This window comes from Panthera leo, chromosome A3 (genome assembly GCF_018350215.1).
Source record: "Panthera leo isolate Ple1 chromosome A3, P.leo_Ple1_pat1.1, whole genome shotgun sequence".
NCBI classification, from domain to species: Eukaryota; Metazoa; Chordata; class Mammalia; order Carnivora; family Felidae; genus Panthera; species Panthera leo.
Genome location: NC_056681.1, coordinates 11940446 through 11950654, shown reverse-complemented (window position 1 = coordinate 11950654; position 10209 = coordinate 11940446). Strand labels below are relative to the sequence as shown.

The 10209-nt window shown below is 46.5% G+C and overlaps 1 long non-coding RNA gene across 1 annotated transcript; it reads right to left on the bottom strand.

Annotated features, from left to right (window-relative positions):
- Nucleotides 1-532: 532 nt before the first annotated feature.
- LOC122214880 lies at nucleotides 533-4210 on the bottom strand. Its single transcript, XR_006200124.1, has 3 exons — nucleotides 4084-4210; nucleotides 3862-3935; nucleotides 533-2139 (listed from the first exon to the last, which is right to left on the bottom strand). It is a non-coding gene; the product is annotated as an uncharacterized LOC122214880 (long non-coding RNA).
- Nucleotides 4211-10209: the final 5999 nt, after the last annotated feature.

The following is a 10209-nucleotide window of genomic DNA, read 5'->3' as shown; positions in this document are numbered from 1 at the left end:
TTGAAAGGAAGAAATGGGAATCATCTCAAGCATGTAATTGACTTCACACACTCCCTAGAACAAGTGTCTAATAAAGTAACTTCTGTTACATTTCACTTTTTACTGGTTTATTTGGCTAGGTCATATCTCTAAAAAGTACAAAAGGTTGAAAAGTGGGTTCTCTTCTTCCTTGTTCCTTTCCCCACCCATTTCCCCTCCTCTGACACAACCACTATTATGGGTTGCAAAAAATAGTTTCAAATTTACAGAAATGTTACAAGAATAATTTTAAGACTTCCAGTATACCCTTTACCCAGATTCACCAATTAAAAAAAAATTTTTTTTAATGTTTATGTATTTTTGAGAAAGAGAGAGCGAGCAACGGAGCACAAGCAGGGGAGGGGCAGAGAGAGAGGGAGACATAGAATCCCAAGCAGGCTTCAGGCTCTGAGCTGTCAGCCCAGAGCCCGACGCGGGGCTCGAACTCACAGACTGCGAGATCATGACCTGAGCTCGGCTGCTTAACTGACCGAGCGACCCAGGCACCCTTCCCCCGATTCACCAATTTTTAAAATATTTTGCCATGTTTGTTTTATCATCCTCTCTTTCTTCATGTGAATATTTGTATTCGTTATTAGTATTTATTTTCCTGAAGCATTTGAGAATAGATTACATACATTATGCACCATTTACCCCTTAAAATTTCAGCACATACTTCCTAAAACAGGGTATTATTTTCTGTAACTAAGTAAGCATGGTTACCAAATTCAGGAAACTTACTTTGATACAATACTTTCATCTACCAGCCATACTCCCGTTTTGTCATCTATCGCAGTAATGTCCTTTAACATCATTATTTCCCTCTAGGACAGGACCCAGCTCAAGACCATGTTTTGCACTTAGTTATTATGTCTCTTTAGTTTCCTCTAATCTGGAATGATTCCTCAGCCTTTCTTTGTCTTCTGTGACATTAACATTTTTGAAGATTACAGCCCCATATTGCATAGAATGTTCCTCATTGTGGATTTGTCTGCTTAACATTGCTTTGTAAAAAATTACCCCAAATTCCTACAGGACAGGAATTCAGAATCCTGTATTCAGAAAGAGCATGGTGGTGAAGCCTGTAATAATAAGAGACTTATTCATTCACCTGTCTGTTGATGCTGGCTGCTAGCTGGGCTTTAGCTGGGCTCTTGGTCTGGACATCCACACAGGGCATCTCCGTGTGTCCTGAGCTTCCTCACAATATGGTGGCTGGGATGAAAAGACGAGCATCCAAGTAAGAGAGAGAGAATGGAGGAAGCCATATTGCCTTTTATGACCTAGTCTTGGAGGTCATGCACTGGCTCTTTGACTGTTTTCTATTAGTCGAAGAAACTACTCTGTTCTGCATAGGTTCAAGGGCAGGGAACGTGGACTCCACTTCTGGAGGAGGTATGCCAATGTCACTTTATAAGCAAAGCATTTGGGGTGCAATAAATATTGGTGTGACCATCTTTGGAAAACACAGTCTGTTCCAGTTTGATTCAGGTTATGCATCCCCGGCTGAAATATGGTTTAAGCGGTTTGTATTTTTCTCAGGGAGTCACATGGGGAGCGACATAATGCCCCTCTCCTCTCCTTGATGATGTTGGTTTTGACGTTGATTTTGAAGGCATAGTTCTCCTTAAAACTGATACACAATCTGATTAGGGGACACGCGAACACCAATGAAATATTTGGTTCCTTATAAATTTCTCTGAGCTCTCAGATGAAGCATTCATTGATAATTTTTGCCTGAATCGGTCTGGGATGGTTTTAAAATATTATGTATATTTTTGTTCACATAAATCTACACATTCCCCCACTTTTGTTTGTTTTGTTTTCTTGTAAAGATTTATCTTGGAGTATATCCCATCGTGGTACAGTCGTTTCCAAGGTTAGCTTTCATTTTAACAATGATGGGTAAGTATACTTTTAGCGATGGTTGCTCATGCTACTTTGCTGCTTTTCCTCATGTCTCTGACCTTGATCATGTTGGATGTGCCCCACACCTCAGTCCTCAGGCATCTTCTCCTGCTGTTTCCTGGCTCGAAATAGCACCTCAACACTGACATCCTGGATGTATGTCTTCAGCCAAGACCTCCACATCCACGCCAACCTCAGTCTCTTTGGTACCACCTTCAAAACACATCCATTATCAACACTTCTCTGCTGACACCATTTCGAGCCAAACCACTCTCATTTCTCATCGGGATTGTTCCAGCAGCCTCCTTACTGGTCTCCTTGCTTTTTTCTTAATAACTTACTCTCAAACCAGTAGCTGAAGTTAAGATAGAATCAGACCACATCCCTTCCATGCTGAAATCCCTCTAATAGCTGCCATCTCACTCCGAGGAAAAGCTGAAATCCTCCCCTTGGCCCACAAAGACCAGAGGGATCTGCACCCTGCAACTTCTCTGACTTCAGCTCCCTGCTCTCTTCTCTTGCTAGAAAGTCCTTTCTTCACATCCTCACATGGCCCATACTCTCTCCTTCTTCAAGTCTGTGCTTAAACATCACCTCCTCAAGGAGGCATTCCTGAACAAAAGTTGCAGTCCCCCCCCAACCCGACTATGTCTTGCCTTCCATATCCCCATCTCTGCTTAATTTTTCTCCATAGCTCTGGTCACCATCTAAACCTTCGTTAACAAATCAGCTCTGAGAGAGCAGGGACCACCTCTGCTTCAACACAGAGACGCCCCCAGTACCTAGCACAGTGCCTGGTAAGTTGATATTTATTGGTTCAGTTGATATTTATTTCATGGATGAATAAATGAATGAAGCACCTTTGTACCAAACACAAACGTGCCTACAGCCACATGCTTATTGGGTACCCAAAAAGGGTTTGAATTAATGAAATAAAGAATGGACAGCACTAATCCCACTTGTGAGATCAGTGATCTCACTGCTGTTCACAGTGACTTATTGAAATTTCCCTGTCTAAACAAGTCTGTCCCACAGTGCAGGGGCTGATAATGCGGGCAGTCAGGCTGGCTGGCACCAGACTGGACCCGGATGTGGTAATCAGGCCACATCACAGGGGGAAGGGGAATTTTGTGGCCAGAGGCTCCAGGGGTGGGAGCCAAGTTGGGTATTCGGGGAAGCTGACGCCTATACCTCAGGATGAAACAGAAACTGCAGTGGCTGGTAAGGAGGGTTGCCCACTAACGGCTTCTGATACACCACAGATACTTTCTGGAGGAAACTCTTTATTGAAATGTAACATACACACAGAAAAACGCACACCTAAGTGACATTTGCACAAAGGCAACACACTAGGGTAACAGCCCCTAGACAAAGGAACAGAACGTTCCTGGTCCCTTAGAAGCCCCTTTCCAGTCTCTGCCACCACCCTCACCAGTAACCATGACCCTGATTTCCAACACCAATGATTATTTTTGCCTGTTTTTGAACTTCCCATAATGGCATCATACAGCATACATACATAATTCTTTTGTATATTACGCCTTTGCACCACAGTATGTTTGCAGCAACAAACTTTCGACCTCACCTCTTCCTCCACAAGCTCAAAGTGGGGGTGGAAACCTAATAACTTTGCTTGGCTGGTTTCAGTGCACCAAGCCATTCCTTGGAGCCTCAAAGCCATTACGTGGCTGCAATCGTCATTGTTTCCATTTCACAGATGAGAGGACTAAGGCACAGAGAGCTTAAACAATCTGTTCAGCTACCAAGTGAAGAGTCTACATTTGAACTCGGGTCTGTCTGATCTCTGAGGTCATTTTCTTACCCACCATGCATGTTTCTTATTGATAAAATGACCGTTTATTGAACACTCTACCTGGGCTGAACATTGTTCTTGAGCTTAATTTGATTTTCCCAGCCCCTGAATGAGTAATATACCTTTCTCCTTGCTTGACAGATGACGATGAAGCCAGGATTCAGGGAGGTAAGTAACTTCTCCCAGGCCATACAGTCTAGAAAGGCAGGACAATAAAGATTTAAACTTGACTATATTGACTCCAAAGTCCAATGCAGGGTGGTATCGGTGCCCAGCATGGATGAGCATCTTTCAAATACACCTACTGAGTTTTTCAAAGAAGGGACAGTAACAATAGCAGTTACCTTTTGTAGGGTTTCTCTGAGCCAGATGCTTTGGGTCAAGATTACAAATGATCCCCAGTACGTTCCTGCCTTCTCGCCACTATTAACAGAACAAAGGGTTTTTAGCTGGACACATGGCTTCCCACGGCTTCACCACATATCCCAGCCTTCTTTGCAGTGAGGTGGAGCCACGTGACTAAGTTACAGCCAATGGGAAGCTCTTCTCCCACACAGCCGCAAGACCAGCTTCCGGGTCCTACCTTTCCCGAAGAATGGTCGATGCTCTTCCTTCCACTGTACCCCTTCCCTCTGGCTGAGATGACAGCCATAGTACTGGGGAGCCATCCCGGACCTTGTAGATGAGGATGCCTCTTTAGGGATGAAAGAGGGCAAGGTGAAGGAAGCCCGGGGTCCCGCCCCCGTGGAGCCGTGCCTTCCTGGCCCTGGAGCACTGACACCCACACAGTTCCAAGAAAGATTAAAAAAAGAAATTAAGGGGCGCCTGGGGGCTCAGTCGGTGGAGCGTCCGACTTCAACTCAGGTCATGATCTCGCAGTTTGTGAGTTCGAGCCCCACGTCGGGCTCTGTGCTGACAGCTCGGAGTCTGGAGCTCATGCTCTGTCTCTCACATTGTCTCAAAAATAAATAAACGTTAATTTTTTTTTTTTTTTAACAGTTGAAGAAAGGAGGAGGAGAAGGAGAGGAATACACAACAGAGGCTTTATGTGGTCTGCAAAGCCTGAAATATTTACTATTTGACTTCACAGAAAAAGTTTGTCACCCCCTGCATTACACCATTTTTTTAACCTCTCAGTTTCTCTGCCTAGGAAATGAGGGTGTAGGCATTTAACAAAAGCAGGGACATAGGTATCAGAGTCACATAAGGCATGAATTGAAAGAAGCAGCTGGGTTGGGAGGGCGCTAAAGAGGTTATGGTTAAACAGATGCTGTTTATTGAGAAGCCACTGGCTTCTAGAGAAAAGATAGGTTAAGACAGAAGCAGGGTTGCTGCTGTCAGAAAGAGTGACCTTTGGGCAGGGGGTGTGGTTCTCATCTCTGCACAGGGTGCGATGGGGGTGTTGGACGACATCTGTCCTCTTGGTTTTATCTACTCAGAATCAAGTCCTTGTCCTCTGGTAACAGCACCCTGATTTTCCTGGGACCCCCCCTTCTCTACTCCCTGTCCCTGGGAGGCATATGGGATGAACTCCATCCTCGGCTCCAGGGAGGCCAGGTGCCCTAAGCTGGCCAATGAACATGGCATCCCTGTGCCCACAGGGATTGGTTCGGGGATGGGCACGCATCCCACGTGGACCAATGAGCCAGCCCTCGGGTTCTGGAATCACTGGCATTGCCTTGTTTTTCTTTCTGCTGTTCTAGAAGGGTGTGACGAGGGCCTGCAGCTCAAAAGTGAGAGACTCAGCTCCTATAACTGACGAACCCCTGAATCTAGCTAGCTGTACCTGAAGCCAGCGTATCCTTGGACATGTTATTCTCCAGGAGCCCATATGGCTCTGTTTTGGTTTACATCACCCTGGCAGACGATGTTGGTCCTCTGCCCACATCCCCCCTTGGCATTCATCGTTGTGAGGCTCAAAGACCTAATGGTTGCCAGTCCCCAACCCCTGTGCTCTCTGTCTGAGGGCTTTGTCCCCATGTGCATTTAGCACAAACAGGTCTAGAATGTATTTAGCACAAACAGGTCGGAGGGTTCACCCTCCCCTGAGAGCAGCCTTAACCGATGACTGGCAGGAGTTGGTGGATAAACACCCCTACTCTCTGGAGCCTCAGGTGGAAGATTCTGAGGACTCTTCTACTCCGAATCCTGGGGTTCCACAGTGGGGTTGAGCCTCCGTCGCCCAGAGTGACTACCTGCTCAGTAACTTCCTTCGCATTGCCTTCTTTCTCTTCCCTTTCTCACTTCCTGCGTCCCCCCCCCCCCCCCCCCCCCCCCCCAGGGATCCTCCTTGGGATCATCTCTTACATAAATTACACACAAATCCTTGACTCGGATCGGCTTCTGTGAGAACCCAACCTGAGCGCTTCCCAAGATCGGTTTTCTGTCACTCACAGACAAAAGTGCTCTGGCTGACACAGGGTTCAAGCATTCTTTGAACATATTTGCGTCATAACTATATTTTTCCAACCTGCTGTTCAGCTGACAAGCAGCACGTGCACTGGCCCACTGGTGTACAAAGCAGGAAGGGCCCCAAGAAGAGAAACCCCACTTGGGCTGGACCTGGGACAGCTCGGTGATCCACCCTGCCTGTTCCCTCCTTCCCACACTTCAGCCTTTCCCGGAGAGCATTCATTCTGAGGCTCCATCCGGCTCTCCCGCCCGCCCTGGGGAGACAGTCCAGCCTGCTCGTCAGACTCTCTTTAATCTGTAAGACCTCACTGTTCCGTCCTGCCAGTGATAAGACAGTCTACGCAGTCTTCCTGTCCCTGACCTTTGAAGGAACAGTGTGCATCCAGGGCCTGTGACGTTACCTCTGGGCATAAAAGCAATAGGAACAGGAAGACTCCTAAGAGGTCACCATTCATTCATTCATTCATTCGATGAGTATTTATTGAGTGCTTGGGCAAGGCATTCTGAATTGAAGACGGTAGAGTTAATTGGAACCCGCTTTAGGAGAAAAGGACTTGCTAAAGGTTTTAGGTAGCACCCTAGATGCTCAACAACCACAAACGGTGCTGGCAGAAGCACCCGATCCAGGAGAAACACCTTCACTGCTGAACTCTTCCAACAGAAATGTTGCCAGTGCTCCTCAGCTCAGGACTTAGGGAGGTGAGGATTGGCTGATAGCACCCCCCCCCCCACTATTCCCTAGAAAGACCAGACACTTCTAGCACTGTGCTTGCCTGAAAATGCCACCACTTGGCATCCCACAGCTTGTTTTTGCCTCTAAGGCTCACCAGGGGAACCTGGGCCACAGAAGTCACTCCTATTGCAAGGACTTCTGGGAAAGGTTTTTCGTTGTTGGTTTTGTTTATTTAGTTTTCATTTTTATGTTTGTTTGTTTGTTTCTGTGTTACTTTCTAGCCTTTACTGTGTAGGAAGCAACCTTAGAAAGGAATTGGGGTAGAGTAGGCAGGCAGGTCTGTAATGCCTGCCGTAGGCCCACAACAGTGATGAAGTCAGGAAAGTTCTCTGCTTTCCAAGAGCTCACGGTTGACGGGGGGAAACCAACACTGATGAAGTAATTCGAGAAGGGGAAAGCATTACTTCAGGGAAATTTTCGAAAATTATGGGAGCATAGACCAGGGGGACTTAACCCATTCCAGCAGGGCCTCCTGAAAGAGGTGTCATTGTATGTGACTTGCGAAGGTGCTTAGAGGCTAACCAGGTAAAAGAAGAGCAGGAGGGTACAGCGTTTTAGGCAAGGGGAAATGTCACGTGCAAAGGCCCAGTGGCAGAGAAGGTGAGGGTTTGGGGAGGGATAGAGAGAAGGCCAGGTGGCTGGAGGACAGAGAACAGGGGCAAATGGGGAAGGAGACAGAAGGGTGAGAAGAAAACAGATCCTGACTTTGTAGTCCATGTTGAGTTCAACTGTCTCCTGAGGACAATGGTGACCTACCAAAGACACATGAGCGGGGCAGTGACATAATAACAACTAATATCTATTGAACACTTATTCGGTGATAGACCTTTTTCTAAGCACTTAACAAGTACCACTTAGTGTCTATTTGCAATGATCCTAAAGACCAGGCTCTACAGAACAAGAGTGAGTTTCTCAGACCTCTCTCTGCACCTCAGTTTTCACCTATGCACCGTGGGGGTAATAATAGAACTTGCCACAAAGGGTTTTCACGAGGATTACACCAAGTGGCACATGGGAAACTACGTACGTGTTAGCCTTTTCAACTAGTATTCTCGTCGTACACATGAAAGAGCGGAAGCCCTGGGAGATGAATCAACTCGCCTGATGTCACACAGCCGATAAGCAACGGAACGGTCAGAACAGTAGAGGAGAGGCGGCCTGGTGGGGATGGAGAAGCCACATCTTTATCCATCCTGGGAGCGATGGGAACCGGGGACCGCCCCTCGGGGTCCGCAAGGTCAGCGTTCGTTCTGATTGGTTGGTGCCTGGGTCAAGCCACTTGTTAAACCTTTCAGGATGGCCCCTGCTATTGCTATATATATCGATATCGATAGAGATAGAGATAAAGATAGGGATATAGATAGATATATAATATTGTATTGTGGCTTTAACAACTACATAAATAGTACTAGACTAAGGGTTTAGTTCTGAAAATTTCTCACTCGACAGTGTAAAGACCTATTTAGATCTAGATTATTCCTTTTTACTGCTCACTGGTATTCCTTTATGGGAGTATGTCACCGTTGATTTACCCACTGATGTCCATCCAGTTGGTTCCAGTGTTGGCCAACTACGGGTGAAGCCACCACACCCATTTTCACATATGCTGGCGCTCCTCTGGGGTGGATACCTGCTGGTCACAGGGTACCTGCATTTTGGAGAGTATGGAAAGTTCCCATTTCCCCACTTCCTCACCAATAATAATATACCAGCACCATATATGGCACTCATTATGTGCCAGGCACTTTCTTGGCATTTAACATGAAAGAACTCACGGAACCCTCCCACGAAACTTTGAGGTAAAAACAATTACCATCCCCATTTGATAGATGGAGAAATGGAGGCACAGAGTGTTGGAGTGACTAGCCCCAAATCACTCAGCTAGGAAAGACAGAGCTCAATACGAACCCAGAGAGGCCGGTTCCAGAACCTGAACTGTTAACCACTGTTCTGTACTTTGGTATTTTCTGATTTTTCAAAGTGTTGTCTCTGGCTGTGAAACATCAGAAAGTATTTGAACTAGCGTTGCCTACTTTGGACAGACCTTGAGGCTCTTTCCATCCATTTGTTAGCCAGTTAGGTGTCCTCTTTGGAAAAATGCCTCTTTTTTTAGCCTTGGCTGCCCCTGAATTTCTGATCTTCAAAGCAAATGCTCCTGGAGTCCAGGACTCTAGGCAGAGCCTGCCTGGCACAGGGTAGGTGCTTGGTAAAAATATACCAGACTGGACTGGCAGTCTCTCACCCACCTTTCCTCCCAGAAGCCTGGTGGTGATTAATAACACTTCTGCTTATATTACTGGCCCATCATGTTTGTGCTGGACACACGAAGAGCTCCCTGGCTCCCAATCCATTTTCTCCTCTGTGACCTGACTCTAGTTTACCTCCCTGAACTCACTCATCTCCTTGTTTCTCATGAACCCTGTTGGCCATCATCCTGTCCCTTTAGCTGGCCAACTTCACTCCCACCTCAGGGCCTTTGCACATGTTCCCATGGCAACTCCATCTCATCCTTCAGGCCTCAGTTCAAATACCACCTCCTCAGAGAGGCTTTCCTGACTACCCCTTTTTTTTTTTAATTTTTTTTTTTAACGTTTATTTATTTTTGAGACAGAGAGAGACAGAGCATGAACGGGGGAGGGTCAGAGAGAGAGGGAGACACAGAATCTGAAACAGGCTCCAGGCTCTGAGCAGTCAGCACAGAGCCCGACGCGGGGCTCGAACTCACATACCGCGAGATCGTGACCTGAGCCGAAGTCGGACGCTTAACCGACTGAGCCACCCAGGCGCCCCTGACTACCCTTTTTCGAGGAAACAGAGGCATGAAAAGATTGAGCATAATGGCCAATAATTATACAGCTGGACTATGGGTAAGGTTTTTGAATTTTGTTGTCTTATTGTGTGCCTGTATTCCCAATTCGTTCTGATTTCTAATTTAAAATTAACTAAGAGCCAATCCTGAGAGAGGACAAATGAGCTTCTGAGGCTCGTTTTGCCAATTCCTCTGGCTCAACACTCCAGTGAGATTGAAATAAGATCCCAGCATTTTGCCACCTCCAGGATTTCCTTCCTCCCCACTCCCACCCCCCGACCACCTGACCATTGTCTGCCCTTGGCTCTGAATCATAAACCTAAAAGCAAAGCCTCAGATCCCAAAGCTTATCTGCTAAACAGTCTACCTCCCCTTTAGAGGTTTCTGACCAGCAAAATGGGGATAATAAAAGGACTTACTTCCAGGCTAGTATGAGGATTCAGTGTCATGGTGCTTAAAAAGCATCCAGCAGAAGGAAAGCTACTACCGTGTTGGAAATTACTGTGTGATAAGTTC